Here is a 21,224-nt window from a genome sequence, read left to right on the forward strand (position 1 = left end):
CATACCAGTTGCTCGACGCTTTACCATAATCACATATTCAAGCTTTCTCTGGTCAGTTCATCAGAAGCAATACGCCATTATTTGTCGACCTTAAGACTTTTACAGTTATTTCTGCCAGGTGCTCCTTGAGTCGGCCGATGTACTTCGCCTGGTTACGAGCATTTGGCTACATTAAGAGTGTCATAGTTGCTCCTGCTAGTTGCTGCGTGTTTTATCACAGTCACGTCTTCAAGCTTTCTCCAGCCGGTTCACCAGAAGTGATACACCATTATTTGTCGACCTTAAGATTTTCACAGTTACTCCTGCCAGATGCTCCTCGAGTTTGCCGAGTTATTCCGTTGGTGACGAGGCATTTGGCTACCTTAAGAGAGTCATAGTTACTCATACCAGTTGCTCCCCGTTTTACCATAGTCACATATTCAAGGTTTCTCTGTTCAGTTCATCAGAAGCGATACGCCATTATTTGCCGAACTTAAGACATTCACAGTTATTTCTGCCAGGTGCTCCTCGAGTTTTCCGATGCTTTTTGCCGGGCGACGAGCATTGGCAACCTTAAGAGAGTCATAGTTACTCCTGCAACTTGCTCCCTGTTTTACCTCAGTCCAATGTTCAAGATTTCTCGGGCCAGTTCACCACAAGCGATACGCCTTTATTTCTCGACCTTAAGACTTTCACAGTTATATCTGCTATTTGCTCCTCGAGTTTGCCGATGTATTCTGCCTGGTGACGGCGCATTTGGCTACATTAAGAGAGTCATAGTTACTCCTACCAATTGCTCCCTGTTTTACCATAGTCGCATCTTCAACCTTTATCTGACCAGTTCACCAGAAGTGATACGCCTTTATTTTTCGAACTTAAGACATTCACAGTTATTTCTGCCAGGTGCTCCACGAGTTTGCCGATGTATTTCGCCTGGTGACGAGCATTTGGCTACCTTAAGAGAGTCATAGTTACTCCTGCAAGTTGCTCCCAGTTTTATCACAGTTACGTCTTGAAGTTTTCTCTGGCCATTTCACCAGAAGTGTTACACCATTTTTTGTCGATCTTAAGACTTTCACAGTAACTCCTGCCAGGTGCTCCTCGAGTTTGCCGATTTATTCCATTGTTGACGAGGCATTTGGCTATCTTAAGAGAGTCATAGTTACTCATACCAGTTGCTCGACGCTTTACCATAATCACATATTCAAGCTTTCTGTGGTCAGTTCATCAGAAGCGATACGCCATTATTTGTCGACCTTAAGACTTTTACAGTTATTTCTGCCAGGTGCTCCTCGAGTCGGCCGATGTATTTCGCCTGGTGACGAGCATTTGGCTACATTAAGAGTGTCATAGTTACTACTGCTAGTTGCTGCGTGGTTTATCACAGTCACGTCTTCAAGCTTTCTCCAGCCGGTTCACCAGAAGTGATACACCATTATTTGTCGACTTTAAGATTTTCACAGTTACTCCTGCCAGATGCTCCTCGAGTTTGCCGAGTTATTCCGTTGGTGACGAGGCATTTGGCTACCTTAAGAGAGTCATAGTTACTCATACCAGTTGCTCACCGTTTTACCATAGTCACATATTCAAGCTTTCTCTGTTCAGTTCATCAGAAGCGATATGTCATTATTTGCCGAACTTAAGACATTCACAGTTATTTCTGCCAGGTGCTCCTCGAGTCTTCCGATGCTTTTTACTGGGCGACGAGCATTGGCAACCTTAAGAGAGTCATAGTTACTCCTGCAACTTGCTCCCCGTTTTACCACAGTCAAATGTTCAAGATATCTCGGGCCAGTTCACCACAAGCGATACGCCTTTATTTCTCGACCTCAAGACTTTCACAGTTATTTCTGCTATTTGCTCCTCGAGTTTGCCGATGTATTCTGCCTGGTGACGGCGCATTTGGCTACCTTAAGAGAGTCATAGTTACTCCTACCAATTGCTCCCGGTTTTACCATAGTCGCATCTTCAACCTTTATCTGACCAGTTCACCAGAAGTGATACGCCTTTATTTTTCAAACTTAAGACATTCACAGTTATTTCTGCCAGTTGCTCCACGAGTTTGCCGATGTATTTCGACTGGTGACGAGCATTTGGCTACCTTAAGAGAGTCATAGTTACTCCTGCAAGTTGCTCCCTGTTTTATCACAGTTACGTCTTGAAGCTTTCTCTGGCCATTTCACCAGAAGTGTTACACCATTTTTGTCGATCTTAAGACTTTCACAGTTACTCCTGCCAGGTGCTCCTCTTGTTTGCCGATTTATTCCATTGTTGACGAGGCAGTTGGCTACCTTAAGAGAGTCATAGTTACTCATACCAGTTGCTCGACGCTTTACCATAATCACATATTCAAGCTTTCTCTGGTCAGTTCATCAGAAGCGATACGCCATTATTTGTCGACCTTAAGACTTTTACAGTTATTTCTGCCAGGTGCTCCTCGAGTTGGCCGATGTATTTCGCCTGGTACGAGCATTTGGCTACATTAAGAGTTTCATAGTTACTCCTACCAATTGCTCCCGGTTTTACCATAGTCGCATCTTCAACCTTTATCTGACCAGTTCAACAGAAAAGATACGCCTTTATTTGTCGAACTTAAGACATTCACAGTTATTTCTGCCAGGTGCTCCACGAGTTTGCCGATGTATTTCGCCTGGTGACGAGCATTTGGCTACCTTAAGAGAGTCATAGTTACTCCTGCAAGTTGCTCCCTGTTTTATCACAGTTACGTCTTGAAGCTTTCTCTGGCCATTTCACCAGAAGTGTTACACTATTTTTTGTCGACCTTAAGTCTTTCACAGTTACTCCTGCCAGGTGCTCCTCGAGTTTGCCGATTTATTCCATTGTTGACGAGGCATTTGGCTACCTTAAGAGAGTCATAGTTACTCATACCAGTTGCTCGACGCTTTACCATAATCACATATTCAAGCTTTCTCTGGTCAGTTCATCAGAAGCAATACGCCATTATTTGTCGACCTTAAGACTTTTACAGTTATTTCTGCCAGGTGCTCCTTGAGTCGGCCGATGTACTTCGCCTGGTTACGAGCATTTGGCTACATTAAGAGTGTCATAGTTGCTCCTGCTAGTTGCTGCGTGTTTTATCACAGTCACGTCTTCAAGCTTTCTCCAGCCGGTTCACCAGAAGTGATACACCATTATTTGTCGACCTTAAGATTTTCACAGTTACTCCTGCCAGATGCTCCTCGAGTTTGCCGAGTTATTCCGTTGGTGACGAGGCATTTGGCTACCTTAAGAGAGTCATAGTTACTCATACCAGTTGCTCCCCGTTTTACCATAGTCACATATTCAAGCTTTCTCTGTTCAGTTCATCAGAAGCGATACGCCATTATTTGCCGAACTTAAGACCTTCACAGTTATTTCTGCCAGGTGCTCCTCGAGTTTTCCGATGCTTTTTGCCGGGCGACGAGCATTGGCAACCTTAAGAGAGTCATAGTTACTCCTGCAACTTGCTCCCTGTTTTACCTCAGTCCAATGTTCAAGTTTCTCGGGCCAGTTCACCACAAGCGATACGCCTTTATTTCTCGACCTTAAGACTTTCACAGTTATATCTGCTATTTGCTCCTCGAGTTTGCCGATGTATTCTGCCTGGTGACGGCGCATTTGGCTACATTAAGAGAGTCATAGTTACTCCTACCAATTGCTCCCGGTTTTACCATAGTCGCATCTTCAACCTTTATCTGACCAGTTCACCAGAAGTGAGACGCCTTTATTTTTCGAACTTAAGACATTCACAGTTATTTCTGCCAGGTGCTCCACGAGTTTGCCGATGTATTTCGCCTGGTGACGAGCATTTGGCTACCTTAAGAGAGTCATAGTTACTCCTGCAAGTTGCTCCCAGTTTTATCACAGTTACGTCTTGAAGTTTTCTCTGGCCATTTCACCAGAAGTGTAACACCATTTTTTGTCGATCTTAAGACTTTCACAGTAACTCCTGCCAGGTGCTCCTCGAGTTTGCCGATTTATTCCATTGTTGACGAGGCATTTGGCTATCTTAAGAGAGTCATAGTTACTCATACCAGTTGCTCGACGCTTTACCATAATCACATATTCAAGCTTTCTGTGGTCAGTTCATCAGAAGCGATACGCCATTATTTGTCGACCTTAAGACTTTTACAGTTATTTCTGCCAGGTGCTCCTCGAGTCGGCCGATGTATTTCGCCTGGTGACGAGCATTTGGCTACATTAAGAGTGTCATAGTTACTACTGCTAGTTGCTGCGTGGTTTATCACAGTCACGTCTTCAAGCTTTCTCCAGCCGGTTCACCAGAAGTGATACACCATTATTTGTCGACCTTAAGATTTTCACAGTTACTCCTGCCAGATGCTCCTCGAGTTTGCCGAGTTATTCCGTTGGTGACGAGGCATTTGGCTACCTTAAGAGATTCATAGTTACTCATACCAGTTGCTCACCGTTTTACCATAGTCACATATTCAAGCTTTCTCTGTTCAGTTCATCAGAAGCGATACGTCATTATTTGCCGAACTTAAGACATTCACAGTTATTTCTGCCAGGTGCTCCTCGAGTCTTCCGATGCTTTTTACTGGGCGACGAGCATTGGCAACCTTAAGAGAGTCATAGTTACTCCTGCAACTTGCTCCCCGTTTTACCACAGTCAAATGTTCAAGATATCTCGGGCCAGTTCACCACAAGCGATACGCCTTTATTTCTCGACCTCAAGACTTTCACAGTTATTTCTGCTATTTGCTCCTCGAGTTTGCCGATGTATTCTGCCTGGTGACGGCGCATTTGGCTACCTTAAGAGAGTCATAGTTACGCCTACCAATTGCTCCCGGTTTTACCATAGTCGCATCTTCAACCTTTATCTGACCAGTTCACCAGAAGTGATACGCCTTTATTTTTCAAACTTAAGACATTCACAGTTATTTCTGCCAGGTGCTCCACGAGTTTGCCGATGTATTTCGACTGGTGACGAGCATTTGGCTACCTTAAGAGAGTCATAGTTACTCCTGCAAGTTGCTCCCTGTTTTATCACAGTTACGTCTTGAAGCTTTCTCTGGCCATTTCACCAGTAGTGTTACACCATTTTTGTCGATCTTAAGACTTTCACAGTTACTCCTGCCAGGTGCTCCTCTTGTTTGCCGATTTATTCCATTGTTGACGAGGCATTTGGCTACCTTAAGAGAGTCATAGTTACTCATACCAGTTGCTCGACGCTTTACCATAATCACATATTCAAGCTTTCTCTGGTCAGTTCATCAGAAGCGATACGCCATTATTTGTCGTCCTTAAGACTTTTACAGTTATTTCTGCCAGGTGCTCCTCGAGTTGGCCGATGTATTTCGCCTGGTACGAGCATTTGGCTACATTAAGAGTGTCATAGTTGCTCCTGCTAGTTGCTGCGTGTTTTATCACAGTCACGTCTTCAAGCTTTCTCCAGCCGGTTCACCAGAAGTGATACACCATTATTTGTCGACCTTAAGATTTTCACAGTTACTCCTGCCAGATGCTCCTCGAGTTTGCCGAGTTATTCCGTTGGTGACGAGGCATTTGGCTACCTTAAGAGAGTCATAGTTACTCATACCAGTTGCTCCCCGTTTTACCATAGTCACATATTCAAGCTTTCTCTGTTCAGTTCATCAGAAGCGATACGTCATTATTTGCCGAACTTAAGACATTCACAGTTATTTCTGCCAGGTGCTCCTCGAGTCTTCCGATGCTTTTTACTGGGCGACGAGCATTGGCAACCTTAAGAGAGTCATAGTTACTCCTGCAACTTGCTCCCCGTTTTACCACAGTCAAATGTTCAAGATATCTCGGGCCAGTTCACCACAAGCGATACGCCTTTATTTCTCGACCTCAAGACTTTCACAGTTATTTCTGCTATTTGCTCCTCGAGTTTGCCGATGTATTCTGCCTGGTGACGGCGCATTTGGCTACCTTAAGAGAGTCATAGTTACGCCTACCAATTGCTCCCGGTTTTACCATAGTCGCATCTTCAACCTTTATCTGACCAGTTCACCAGAAGTGATACGCCTTTATTTTTCAAACTTAAGACATTCACAGTTATTTCTGCCAGGTGCTCCACGAGTTTGCCGATGTATTTCGACTGGTGACGAGCATTTGGCTACCTTAAGAGAGTCATAGTTACTCCTGCAAGTTGCTCCCTGTTTTATCACAGTTACGTCTTGAAGCTTTCTCTGGCCATTTCACCAGTAGTGTTACACCATTTTTGTCGATCTTAAGACTTTCACAGTTACTCCTGCCAGGTGCTCCTCTTGTTTGCCGATTTATTCCATTGTTGACGAGGCATTTGGCTACCTTAAGAGAGTCATAGTTACTCATACCAGTTGCTCGACGCTTTACCATAATCACATATTCAAGCTTTCTCTGGTCAGTTCATCAGAAGCGATACGCCATTATTTGTCGTCCTTAAGACTTTTACAGTTATTTCTGCCAGGTGCTCCTCGAGTTGGCCGATGTATTTCGCCTGGTACGAGCATTTGGCTACATTAAGAGTTTCATAGTTACTCCTGCTAGTTGCTGCGTGTTTTATCACAGTCACGTCCTCAAGCTTTCTCCAGCCGGTTCACCAGAAGTGATACACCATTATTTGTCGACCTTAAGATTTTCACAGTTACTCCTGCCAGATGCTCCTCGAGTTTGCCGAGTTATTCCGTTGGTGACGAGGCATTTGGCTACCTTAAGAGAGTCATAGTTACTCATACCAGTTGCTCCCCGTTTTACCATAGTCACATATTCATGCTTTCTCTGTTCAGTTCATCAGAAGCGATACGCCATTATTTGCCGAACTTAAGACCTTTACAGTTATTTCTGCCAGGTGCTCCTCGAGTTTTCCGATGCTTTTTGCCGGGCGACGAGCATTGGCAACCTTAAGAGAGTCATAGTTACTATTGCAACTTGCTCCCCGTTTTACCACAGTCAAATGTTCAAGATTTCTCGGGCCAGTTCACCACAAGCGATACGCCTTTATTTCTCGACCTCAAGACTTTCACAGTTATTTCTGCTATTTGCTCCTCGAGTTTGCCGATGTATTCTGCCTGGTGACGGCGCATTTGGCTACCTTAAGAGAGTCATAGTTACTCCTACCAATTGCTCCCGGTTTTACCATAGTCGCATCTTCAACCTTTATCTGACCAGTTCAACAGAAAAGATACGCCTTTATTTGTCGAACTTAAGACATTCACAGTTATATCTGCCAGGTGCTCCACGAGTTTGCCGATGTATTTCGCCTGGTGACGAGCATTCGGCTACCTTAAGAGAGTCATAGTTACTCCTGCAAGTTGCTCCCTGTTTTATCACAGTTACGTCTTGAAGCTTTCTCTGGCCATTTCACCAGAAGTGTTACACTATTTTTTGTCGACCTTAAGTCTTTCACAGTTACTCCTGCCAGGTGCTCCTCGAGTTTGCCGATTTATTCCATTGTTGACGAGGCATTTGGCTACCTTAAGAGAGTCATAGTTACTCATACCAGTTGCTCGACGCTTTACCATAATGACATATTCAAGCTTTCTCTGGTCAGTTCATCAGAAGCAATACGCCATTATTTGTCGACCTTAAGACTTTTACAGTTATTTCTGCCAGGTGCTCCTTGAGTCGGCCGATGTACTTCGCCTGGTTACGAGCATTTGGCTACATTAAGAGTGTCATAGTTGCTCCTGCTAGTTGCTGCGTGTTTTATCACAGTCACGTCTTCAAGCTTTCTCCAGCCGATTCACCAGAAGTGATACACCATTATTTGTCGACCTTAAGATTTTCACAGTTACTCCTGCCAGATGCTCCTCGAGTTTGCCGAGTTATTCCGTTGGTGACGAGGCATTTGGCTACCTTAAGAGAGTCATAGTTACTCATACCAGTTGCTCCCCGTTTTACCATAGTCACATATTCAAGCTTTCTCTGTTCAGTTCATCAGAAGCGATACGCCATTATTTGCCGAACTTAAGACCTTCACAGTTATTTCTGCCAGGTGCTCCTCGAGTTTTCCGATGCTTTTTGCCGGGCGACGAGCATTGGCAACCTTAAGAGAGTCATAGTTACTCCTGCAACTTGCTCCCTGTTTTACCTCAGTCCAATGTTCAAGATTTCTCGGGCCAGTTCACCACAAGCGATACGCCTTTATTTCTCGACCTTAAGACTTTCACAGTTATTTCTGCTATTTGCTCCTCGAGTTTGCCGATGTATTCTGCCTGGTGACGGCGCATTTGGCTACCTTAAGAGAGTCATAGTTACGCCTACCAATTGCTCCCGGTTTTACCATAGTCGCATCTTCAACCTTTATCTGACCAGTTCACCAGAAGTGATACGCCTTTATTTTTCAAACTTAAGACATTCACAGTTATTTCTGCCAGGTGCTCCACGAGTTTGCCGATGTATTTCGACTGGTGACGAGCATTTGGCTACCTTAAGAGAGTCATAGTTACTCCTGCAAGTTGCTCCCTGTTTTATCACAGTTACGTCTTGAAGCTTTCTCTGGCCATTTCACCAGTAGTGTTACACCATTTTTGTCGATCTTAAGACTTTCACAGTTACTCCTGCCAGGTGCTCCTCTTGTTTGCCGATTTATTCCATTGTTGACGAGGCATTTGGCTACCTTAAGAGAGTCATAGTTACTCATACCAGTTGCTCGACGCTTTACCATAATCACATATTCAAGCTTTCTCTGGTCAGTTCATCAGAAGCGATACGCCATTATTTGTCGTCCTTAAGACTTTTACAGTTATTTCTGCCAGGTGCTCCTCGAGTTGGCCGATGTATTTCGCCTGGTACGAGCATTTGGCTACATTAAGAGTTTCATAGTTACTCCTGCTAGTTGCTGCGTGTTTTATCACAGTCACGTCCTCAAGCTTTCTCCAGCCGGTTCACCAGAAGTGATACACCATTATTTGTCGACCTTAAGATTTTCACAGTTACTCCTGCCAGATGCTCCTCGAGTTTGCCGAGTTATTCCGTTGGTGACGAGGCATTTGGCTACCTTAAGAGAGTCATAGTTACTCATACCAGTTGCTCCCCGTTTTACCATAGTCACATATTCATGCTTTCTCTGTTCAGTTCATCAGAAGCGATACGCCATTATTTGCCGAACTTAAGACCTTCACAGTTATTTCTGCCAGGTGCTCCTCGAGTTTTCCGATGCTTTTTGCCGGGCGACGAGCATTGGCAACCTTAAGAGAGTCATAGTTACTCCTGCAACTTGCTCCCTGTTTTACCTCAGTCCAATGTTCAAGATTTCTCGGGCCAGTTCACCACAAGCGATACGCCTTTATTTCTCGACCTTAAGACTTTCACAGTTATTTCTGCTATTTGCTCCTCGAGTTTGCCGATGTATTCTGCCTGGTGACGGCGCATTTGGCTACCTTAAGAGAGTCATAGTTACGCCTACCAATTGCTCCCGGTTTTACCATAGTCGCATCTTCAACCTTTATCTGACCAGTTCACCAGAAGTGATACGCCTTTATTTTTCAAACTTAAGACATTCACAGTTATTTCTGCCAGGTGCTCCACGAGTTTGCCGATGTATTTCGACTGGTGACGAGCATTTGGCTACCTTAAGAGAGTCATAGTTACTCCTGCAAGTTGCTCCCTGTTTTATCACAGTTACGTCTTGAAGCTTTCTCTGGCCATTTCACCAGTAGTGTTACACCATTTTTGTCGATCTTAAGACTTTCACAGTTACTCCTGCCAGGTGCTCCTCTTGTTTGCCGATTTATTCCATTGTTGACGAGGCATTTGGCTACCTTAAGAGAGTCATAGTTACTCATACCAGTTGCTCGACGCTTTACCATAATCACATATTCAAGCTTTCTCTGGTCAGTTCATCAGAAGCGATACGCCATTATTTGTCGTCCTTAAGACTTTTACAGTTATTTCTGCCAGGTGCTCCTCGAGTTGGCCGATGTATTTCGCCTGGTACGAGCATTTGGCTACATTAAGAGTTTCATAGTTACTCCTGCTAGTTGCTGCGTGTTTTATCACAGTCACGTCCTCAAGCTTTCTCCAGCCGGTTCACCAGAAGTGATACACCATTATTTGTCGACCTTAAGATTTTCACAGTTACTCCTGCCAGATGCTCCTCGAGTTTGCCGAGTTATTCCGTTGGTGACGAGGCATTTGGCTACCTTAAGAGAGTCATAGTTACTCATACCAGTTGCTCCCCGTTTTACCATAGTCACATATTCATGCTTTCTCTGTTCAGTTCATCAGAAGCGATACGCCATTATTTGCCGAACTTAAGACCTTTACAGTTATTTCTGCCAGGTGCTCCTCGAGTTTTCCGATGCTTTTTGCCGGGCGACGAGCATTGGCAACCTTAAGAGAGTCATAGTTACTCCTGCAACTTGCTCCCCGTTTTACCACAGTCAAATGTTCAAGATTTCTCGGGCCAGTTCACCACAAGCGATACGCCTTTATTTCTCGACCTCAAGACTTTCACAGTTATTTCTGCTATTTGCTCCTCGAGTTTACCGATGTATTCTGCCTGGTGACGGCGCATTTGGCTACCTTAAGAGAGTCATAGTTACTCCTACCAATTGCTCCCGGTTTTACCATAGTCGCATCTTCAACCTTTATCTGACCAGTTCAACAGAAAAGATACGCCTTTATTTGTCGAACTTAAGACATTCACAGTTATATCTGCCAGGTGCTCCACGAGTTTGCCGATGTATTTCGCCTGGTGACGAGCATTTGGCTACCTTAAGAGAGTCATAGTTACTCCTGCAAGTTGCTCCCTGTTTTATCACAGTTACGTCTTGAAGCTTTCTCTGGCCATTTCACCAGAAGTGTTACACTATTTTTTGTCGACCTTAAGTCTTTCACAGTTACTCCTGCCAGGTGCTCCTCGAGTTTGCCGATTAATTCCATTGTTGACGAGGCATTTGGCTCCCTTAAGAGAGTCATAGTTACTCATACCAGTTGCTCGACGCTTTACCATAATCACATATTCAAGCTTTCTCTGGCCAGTTCATCAGAAGCAATACGCCATTATTTGTCGACCTTAAGACTTTTACAGTTATTTCTGCCAGGTGCTCCTTGAGTCGGCCGATGTATTTCGCCTGGTTACGAGCATTTGGCTACATTAAGAGTGTCATAGTTGCTCCTGCTAGTTGCTGCGTGTTTTATCACAGTCACGTCTTCAAGCTTTCTCCAGCCGGTTCACCAGAAGTGATACACCATTATTTGTCGACCTTAAGATTTTCACAGTTACTCCTGCCAGATGCTCCTCGAGTTTGCCGAGTTATTCCGTTGGTGACGAGGCATTTGGCTACCTTAAGAGAGTCATAGTTACTCATACCAGTTGCTCCCCGTTTTACCATAGTCACATATTCAAGCTTTCTCTGTTCAGTTCATCAGAAGCGATACGCCATTATTTGCCGAACTTAAGACCTTCACAGTTATTTCTGCCAGGTGCTCCTCGAGTTTTCCGATGCTTTTTGCCGGGCGACGAGCATTGGCAACCTTAAGAGAGTCATAGTTACTCCTGCAACTTGCTCCCTGTTTTACCTCAGTCCAATGTTCAAGATTTCTCGGGCCAGTTCACCACAAGCGATACGCCTTTATTTCTCGACCTTAAGACTTTCACAGTTATATCTGCTATTTGCTCCTCGAGTTTGCCGATGTATTCTGCCTGGTGACGGCGCATTTGGCTACATTAAGAGAGTCATAGTTACTCCTACCAATTGCTCCCGGTTTTACCATAGTCGCATCTTCAACCTTTATCTGACCAGTTCACCAGAAGTGATACGCCTTTATTTTTCGAACTTAAGACATTCACAGTTATTTCTGCCAGGTGCTCCACGAGTTTGCCGATGTATTTCGCCTGGTGACGAGCATTTGGCTACCTTAAGAGAGTCATAGTTACTCATACCAGTTGCTCACCGTTTTACCATAGTCACATATTCAAGCTTTCTCTGTTCAGTTCATCAGAAGCGATACGTCATTTGCCGAACTTAAGACATTCACAGTTATTTCTGCCAGGTGCTCCTCGAGTCTTCCGATGCTTTTTACTGGGCGACGAGCATTGGCAACCTTAAGAGAGTCATAGTTACTCCTGCAACTTGCTCCCCGTTTTACCACAGTCAAATGTTCAAGATATCTCGGGCCAGTTCACCACAAGCGATACGCCTTTATTTCTCGACCTCAAGACTTTCACAGTTATTTCTGCTATTTGCTCCTCGAGTTTGCCGATGTATTCTGCCTGGTGACGGCGCATTTGGCTACCTTAAGAGAGTCATAGTTACGCCTACCAATTGCTCCCGGTTTTACCATAGTCGCATCTTCAACCTTTATCTGACCAGTTCACCAGAAGTGATACGCCTTTATTTTTCAAACTTAAGACATTCACAGTTATTTCTGCCAGGTGCTCCACGAGTTTGCCGATGTATTTCGACTGGTGACGAGCATTTGGCTACCTTAAGAGAGTCATAGTTACTCCTGCAAGTTGCTCCCTGTTTTATCACAGTTACGTCTTGAAGCTTTCTCTGGCCATTTCACCAGAAGTGTTACACCATTTTTGTCGATCTTAAGACTTTCACAGTTACTCCTGCCAGGTGCTCCTCTTGTTTGCCGATTTATTCCATTGTTGACGAGGCATTTGGCTACCTTAAGAGAGTCATAGTTACTCATACCAGTTGCTCGACGCTTTACCATAATCACATATTCAAGCTTTCTCTGGTCAGTTCATCAGAAGCGATACGCCATTATTTGTCGTCCTTAAGACTTTTACAGTTATTTCTGCCAGGTGCTCCTCGAGTTGGCCGATGTATTTCGCCTGGTACGAGCATTTGGCTACATTAAGAGTTTCATAGTTACTCCTGCTAGTTGCTGCGTGTTTTATCACAGTCACGTCCTCAAGCTTTCTCCAGCCGGTTCACCAGAAGTGATACACCATTATTTGTCGACCTTAAGATTTTCACAGTTACTCCTGCCAGATGCTCCTCGAGTTTGCCGAGTTATTCCGTTGGTGACGAGGCATTTGGCTACCTTAAGAGAGTCACAGTTACTCATACCAGTTGCTCCCCGTTTTACCATAGTCACATATTCATGCTTTCTCTGTTCAGTTCATCAGAAGCGATACGCCATTATTTGCCGAACTTAAGACCTTTACAGTTATTTCTGCCAGGTGCTCCTCGAGTTTTCCGATGCTTTTTGCCGGGCGACGAGCATTGGCAACCTTAAGAGAGTCATAGTTACTCCTGCAACTTGCTCCCCGTTTTACCACAGTCAAATGTTCAAGATTTCTCGGGCCAGTTCACCACAAGCGATACGCCTTTATTTCTCGACCTCAAGACTTTCACAGTTATTTCTGCTATTTGCTCCTCGAGTTTGCCGATGTATTCTGCCTGGTGACGGCGCATTTGGCTACCTTAAGAGAGTCATAGTTACTCCTACCAATTGCTCCCGGTTTTACCATAGTCGCATCTTCAACCTTTATCTGACCAGTTCAACAGAAAAGATACGCCTTTATTTGTCGAACTTAAGACATTCACAGTTATATCCACGAGTTTGCCGATGTATTTCGCCTGGTGACGAGCATTTGGCTACCTTAAGAGAGTCATAGTTACTCCTGCAAGTTGCTCCCTGTTTTATCACAGTTACGTCTTGAAGCTTTCTCTGGCCATTTCACCAGAAGTGTTACACTATTTTTTGTCGACCTTAAGTCTTTCACAGTTACTCCTGCCAGGTGCTCCTCGAGTTTGCCGATTTATTCCATTGTTGACGAGGCATTTGGCTACCTTAAGAGAGTCATAGTTACTCATACCAGTTGCTCGACGCTTTACCATAATCACATATTCAAGCTTTCTATGGTCAGTTCATCAGAAGCAATACGCCATTATTTGTCGACCTTAAGACTTTTACTGTTATTTCTGCCAGGTGCTCCTTGAGTCGGCCGATGTACTTCGCCTGGTTACGAGCATTTGGCTACATTAAGAGTGTCATAGTTGCTCCTGCTAGTTGCTGCGTGTTTTATCACAGTCACGTCTTCAAGCTTTCTCCAGCCGGTTCACCAGAAGTGATACACCACTATTTGTCGACCTTAAGATTTTCACAGTTACTCCTGCCAGATGCTCCTCGAGTTTGCCGAGTTATTCCGTTGGTGACGAGGCATTTGGCTACCTTAAGAGAGTCATAGTTACTCATACCAGTTGCTCCCCGTTTTACCATAGTCACATATTCAAGCTTTCTCTGTTCAGTTCATCAGAAGCGATACGCCATTATTTGCCGAACTTAAGACCTTCACAGTTATTTCTGCCAGGTGCTCCTCGAGTTTTCCGATGCTTTTTGCCGGGCGACGAGCATTGGCAACCTTAAGAGAGTCATAGTTACTCCTGCAACTTGCTCCCTGTTTTACCTCAGTCCAATGTTCAAGATTTCTCGGGCCAGTTCACCACAAGCGATACGCCTTTATTTCTCGACCTTAAGACTTTCACAGTTATATCTGCTATTTGCTCCTCGAGTTTGCCGATGTATTCTGCCTGGTGACGAGCATTTGGCTACATTAAGAGTGTCATAGTTACTACTGCTAGTTGCTGCGTGGTTTATCACAGTCACGTCTTCAAGCTTTCTCCAGCCGGTTCACCAGAAGTGATACACCATTATTTGTCGACCTTAAGATTTTCACAGTTACTCCTGCCAGATGCTCCTCGAGTTTGCCGAGTTATTCCGTTGGTGACGAGGCATTTGGCTACCTTAAGAGAGTCATAGTTACTCATACCAGTTGCTCACCGTTTTACCATAGTCACATATTCAAGCTTTCTCTGTTCAGTTCATCAGAAGCGATACGTCATTTGCCGAACTTAAGACATTCACAGTTATTTCTGCCAGGTGCTCCTCGAGTCTTCCGATGCTTTTTACTGGGCGACGAGCATTGGCAACCTTAAGAGAGTCATAGTTACTCCTGCAACTTGCTCCCCGTTTTACCACAGTCAAATGTTCAAGATATCTCGGGCCAGTTCACCACAAGCGATACGCCTTTATTTCTCGACCTCAAGACTTTCACAGTTATTTCTGCTATTTGCTCCTCGAGTTTGCCGATGTATTCTGCCTGGTGACGGCGCATTTGGCTACCTTAAGAGAGTCATAGTTACGCCTACCAATTGCTCCCGGTTTTACCATAGTCGCATCTTCAACCTTTATCTGACCAGTTCACCAGAAGTGATACGCCTTTATTTTTCAAACTTAAGACATTCACAGTTATTTCTGCCAGGTGCTCCACGAGTTTGCCGATGTATTTCGACTGGTGACGAGCATTTGGCTACCTTAAGAGAGTCATAGTTACTCCTGCAAGTTGCTCCCTGTTTTATCACAGTTACGTCTTGAAGCTTTCTCTGGCCATTTCACCAGAAGTGTTACACCATTTTTGTCGATCTTAAGACTTTCACAGTTACTCCTGCCAGGTGCTCCTCTTGTTTGCCGATTTATTCCATTGTTGACGAGGCATTTGGCTACCTTAAGAGAGTCATAGTTACTCATACCAGTTGCTCGACGCTTTACCATAATCACATATTCAAGCTTTCTCTGGTCAGTTCATCAGAAGCGATACGCCATTATTTGTCGTCCTTAAGACTTTTACAGTTATTTCTGCCAGGTGCTCCTCGAGTTGGCCGATGTATTTCGCCTGGTACGAGCATTTGGCTACATTAAGAGTTTCATAGTTACTCCTGCTAGTTGCTGCGTGTTTTATCACAGTCACGTCCTCAAGCTTTCTCCAGCCGAATCACCAGAAGTGATACACCATTATTTGTCGACCTTAAGATTTTCACAGTTACTCCTGCCAGATGCTCCTCGAGTTTGCCGAGTTATTCCGTTGGTGACGAGGCATTTGGCTACCTTAAGAGAGTCACCGTTACTCATACCAGTTGCTCCCCGTTTTACCATAGTCACATATTCATGCTTTCTCTGTTCAGTTCATCAGAAGCGATACGCCATTATTTGCCGAACTTAAGACCTTTACAGTTATTTCTGCCAGGTGCTCCTCGAGTTTTCCGATGCTTTTTGCCGGGCGACGAGCATTGGCAACCTTAAGAGAGTCATAGTTACTCCTGCAACTTGCTCCCCGTTTTACCACAGTCAAATGTTCAAGATTTCTCGGGCCAGTTCACCACAAGCGATACGCCTTTATTTCTCGACCTCAAGACTTTCACAGTTATTTCTGCTATTTGCTCCTCGAGTTTGCCGATGTATTCTGCCTGGTGACGGCGCATTTGGCTACCTTAAGAGAGTCATAGTTACTCCTACCAATTGCTCCCGGTTTTACCATAGTCGCATCTTCAACCTTTATCTGACCAGTTCAACAGAAAAGATACGCCTTTATTTGTCGAACTTAAGACATTCACAGTTATATCTGCCAGGTGCTCCACGAGTTTGCCGATGTATTTCGCCTCGTGACGAGCATTTGGCTACCTTAAGAGAGTCATAGTTACTCCTGCAAGTTGCTCCCTGTTTTATCACAGTTACGTCTTGAAGCTTTCTCCGGCCATTTCACCAGAAGTGTTACACTATTTTTTGTCGACCTTAAGTCTTTCACAGTTACTCCTGCCAGGTGCTCCTCGAGTTTGCCGATTTATTCCATTGTTGACGAGGCATTTGGCTATCTTAGCCGTCTTTATTCACATACAGTGAATATAACAACAAGTGAATACCCACAGAGCAGGTTTACAAGATGGTACAAAATTACATAAATACACTTAATCATACACACAAATACATGAACAAAGAAGGTATTGTGCCTGAGAGGCCAGGCAGCAGCCGAAGGATTGAGAACACCCTATCCCACGCCGGTGCGGGGCATCGTGCGGCGGCGAGGGGCAGTCATAGATTCGAAACGCCGCGCCGCCATGATACTGCCCAGAAGTACTCGTGTGCCCAAAGTTGAGAGGTGGCCCTTAGTCACACCCACCTCCTGCAATACTTGGGCGGAAGCTGGAGACCAAACCCCACGCCAGTTGATGGTCGCCGACGTGGTGGTGATCTCCTTGACCACTGGAAACAGGTCGCGAATTTTGTCGTACACAGCCTGCTTGTCGTAGACGGCCACCTTCTCACGGTGACACCTATCAAGATCAAGGTTGTCGCCAACTACCTGCGCATCTATGACAAAAGCTGCAGTGTCACGGACTGCCACCATGTCTGGCTTTTTCAGGCCTTCAGCTGTACGAAGGTGAGGCTCTAGCAGGACATTGTAGCCTCTGCGGCGGAGGCCTCGCGCCAGATACGACGCCACAGCGTCGTGTCGAGCAATGCGAGCCCCGTCGCTTCTCCAGCACTGTTGTATGACATGGTTGGCAGTCTCAGTAGCATTGCAGCCAGCGCGGCAACTGGTGTCACCGTCCCTCCCACGTAGCAGCCGTGCCCGAGTAGGTAAGGCATTTATCCGGGCACGCAGGCATGAGATGTAGTCGCGGCCTGTTACGAACTGCCGGGTATTAGAGACCCAGCAGTGCTGCCCTGGTGTTCGGGCAGACTTATGTAGCGCAGCGCCGTCGACCGACGAGTGCAGGCGGTCGGCCCAACACCGGCCCAACTGGTAACTAGACTTAATAACTTCCCCCTGCCATTGCAGGGCGTGGTCCAGTTGGCGAATTTCACGTTGGATTAAGTCCCAGGAAGAATCGTCTGCAGCCGTACCCAGCCCCTGCATCTTCGCCAGTCTCCTCCTGCGAAGAAGAGGGCCAAGCCAGCGGGCTGCAGGTACCCCCAAGCCCCCATGAGAGATGGGGGCGTGGAAGTAACCAACAGGAGTATCCGCAGGCAGGTGCAGCCAAGATCGAATAGCTGCACGGACGCAGACATCAAGGGAGGAGAGGGCCCCAAGACGAGTCCTCCCCAGGGCTAGGCCGTGGAAAATACCCGGGAGGATGACAGAACAGAGGGCAAAAAGTCGCTGCTGAGGTTTGAGTGGTGCACGCCTAATGATGTTAAGCTGCTTCTCGACCTCCCGCCGAGGATGAAAGAGACTACGTCCGCACGTGGAGAATTGCAGGCCGAGATACTTGAAGGTATCGCCCATCGCCAGTGCTGGGATGTTGTTCCCACCAGCACGAAAGATGACAGTCTCGTCGACCTTGGTTTTCTTCTCCCGGCCTGATGAGACAAGGGCGAGAGAAAAACACTTCCGTGGGTTGACCTCGAGCCCGAGATCCCCCAGGGCCGACGTGGCGATGGTAAGAAGTTCCTGCAATCCATCACGGGTCTCGGCGAACAGCAGGAGGTCATCGGCGAATGCAGCCGCATTTATTCGCCGACCGAGAATGCGTGCACCAATATGAGCAGGAAGGCGGGACAGGAGAAGGTCAATGGACATGTTGAAGAGGATAGGAGACAGAGGGTCGCCCTGCCGAACACCCCTCGAAGGCCGCACTAGATCTGACGACTTCCCAGCCACACAGATAACCGTCGATCCCGCCCCATAGCATCCCCGGATGTAGTCAACGAACTCGACCGGCAGACCATGGGCCCTTAGCACAGGGCCGAGGGCACCATGGGCAAGCGAATCGAAGGCCTTTGACACATCCAGAGATGCCAAGTACAGCGAGCCGGCGGCTCTGCACGTCTGAGTCATCGCCAGATCCAGAAGAAAGGTGTTGTGAAGCATCCCATCCTGAGGGATGAAAGCCCGCTGACGACCATCCAATACACAGTAGCGCATCAGGCGGCCAACCAGAACCTTATGAAAGGCTCTGGTGAGCACCGAGCACACCGTGATCGGACGAAAGTCAGCAGGGGATGCTGCGGCGGTCTTCTTAGGCAGCAGGGTTGTCCTAGCCTGAAGGAGACGGGATGGAAGGGAACGGGAAAGGAGGAGAAAGTTTAGGATCTTAAGGAGAACCTCCCGGGGAAGACGGCGGAGCTGGGCCGGCGTGAGGCCGTCTGGACCTGCAGCAGAATTGCGAGGCGGCAGGGCAGCAGTGGCTTCATCTGCAGAAATGGGAGCCCAAAGGTCACGGAAGGGCACCTTCTTCGAGAATGGCAACAGCTCTTCGGACAGACCCTCACCACGTGGAGGCCGAGAGTCATAGTTACTCATACCAGTTGCTCGACGCTTTACCATAATCACATATTCAAGCTTTCTCTGGTCAGTTCATCAGAAGCAATACGCCATTATTTGTCGACCTTAAGACTTTTACAGTTATTTCTGCCAGGTGCTCCTTGAGTCGGCCGATGTACTTCGCCTGGTTACGAGCATTTGGCTACATTAAGAGTGTCATAGTTGCTCCTGCTAGTTGCTGCGTGTTTTATCACAGTCACGTCTTCAAGCTTTCTCCAGCCGGTTCACCAGAAGTGATACACCATTATTTGTCGACCTTAAGATTTTCACAGTTACTCCTGCCAGATGCTCCTCGAGTTTGCCGAGTTATTCCGTTGGTGACGAGGCATTTGGCTACCTTAAGAGAGTCATAGTTACTCATACCAGTTGCTCCCCGTTTTACCATAGTCACATATTCAAGCTTTCTCTGTTCAGTTCATCAGAAGCGATACGCCATTATTTGCCGAACTTAAGACCTTCACAGTTATTTCTGCCAGGTGCTCCTCGAGTTTTCCGATGCTTTTTGCCGGGCGACGAGCATTGGCAACCTTAAGAGAGTCATAGTTACTCCTGCAACTTGCTCCCTGTTTTACCTCAGTCCAATGTTCAAGATTTCTCGGGCCAGTTCACCACAAGCGATACGCCTTTATTTCTCGACCTTAAGACTTTCACAGTTATATCTGCTATTTGCTCCTCGAGTTTGCCGATGTATTCTGCCTGGTGACGGCGCATTTGGCTACATTAAGAGAGTCATAGTTACTCCTACCAATTGCTCCCGGTATTACCATAGTCGCATCTTCAACCTTTATCTGACCAGTTCACCAGAAGTGATACGCCTTTATTTTTCGAACTTAAGACATTCACAGTTATTTCTGCCAGGTGCTCCACGAGTTTGCCGATGTATTTCGCCTGGTGACGAGCATTTGGCAACCTTAAGAGAGTCATAGTTACTCCTGCAAGTTGCTCCCAGTTTTATCACAGTTACGTCTTGAAGTTTTCTCTGGCCATTTCACCAGATGTGTAACACCATTTTTTGTCGATCTTAAGACTTTCACAGTAACTCCTGCCAGGTGCTCCTCGAGTTTGCCGATTTATTCCATTGTTGACGAGGCATTTGGCTATCTTAAGAGAGTCATAGTTACTCATACCAGTTGCTCGACGCTTTACCATAATCACATATTCAAGCTTTCTGTGGTCAGTTCATCAGAAGCGATACGCCATTATTTGTCGACCTTAAGACTTTTACAGTTATTTCTGCCAGGTGCTCCTCGAGTCGGCCGATGTATTTCGCCTGGTGACGAGCATTTGGCTACATTAAGAGTGTCATAGTTACTACTGCTAGTTGCTGCGTGGTTTATCACAGTCACGTCTTCAAGCTTTCTCCAGCCGGTTCACCAGAAGTGATACACCATTATTTGTCGACCTTAAGATTTTCACAGTTACTCCTGCCAGATGCTCCTCGAGTTTGCCGAGTTATTCCGTTGGTGACGAGGCATTTGGCTACCTTAAGAGAGTCATAGTTACTCATACCAGTTGCTCACCGTTTTACCATAGTCACATATTCAAGCTTTCTCTGTTCAGTTCATCAGAAGCGATACGTCATTATTTGCCGAACTTAAGACATTCACAGTTATTTCTGCCAGGTGCTCCTCGAGTCTTCCGATGCTTTTTACTGGGCGACGAGCATTGGCAACCTTAAGAGAGTCATAGTTACTCCTGCAACTTGCTCCCCGTTTTACCACAGTCAAATGTTCAAGATTTCTCGGGCCAGTTCACCACAAGCGATACGCCTTTATTTCTCGACCTCAAGACTTTCACAGTTATTTCTGCTCTTTGCTCCTCGAGTTTGCCGATGTATTCTGCCTGGTGACGGCGCATTTGGCTACCTTAAGAGAGTCATAGTTACTCCTACCAATTGCTCCCAGTTTTACCATAGTCGCATCTTCAACCTTTATCTGACCAGTTCACCAGAAGTGATACGCCTTTATTTTTCAAACTTAAGACATTCACAGTTATTTCTGCCAGGTGCTCCACGAGTTTGCCGATGTATTTCGACTGGTGACGAGCATTTGGCTACCTTAAGAGAGTCATAGTTACTCCTGCAAGTTGCTCCCTGTTCTATCACAGTTACGTCTTGAAGCTTTCTCTGGCCATTTCACCAGAAGTGTTACACCATTTTTGTCGATCTTAAGACTTTCACAGTTACTCCTGCCAGGTGCTCCTCTTGTTT

The sequence above is a fragment of the Schistocerca cancellata genome, unplaced genomic scaffold (genome assembly GCF_023864275.1).
Source record: "Schistocerca cancellata isolate TAMUIC-IGC-003103 unplaced genomic scaffold, iqSchCanc2.1 HiC_scaffold_799, whole genome shotgun sequence".
Classification (NCBI taxonomy): Eukaryota; Metazoa; Arthropoda; class Insecta; order Orthoptera; family Acrididae; genus Schistocerca; species Schistocerca cancellata.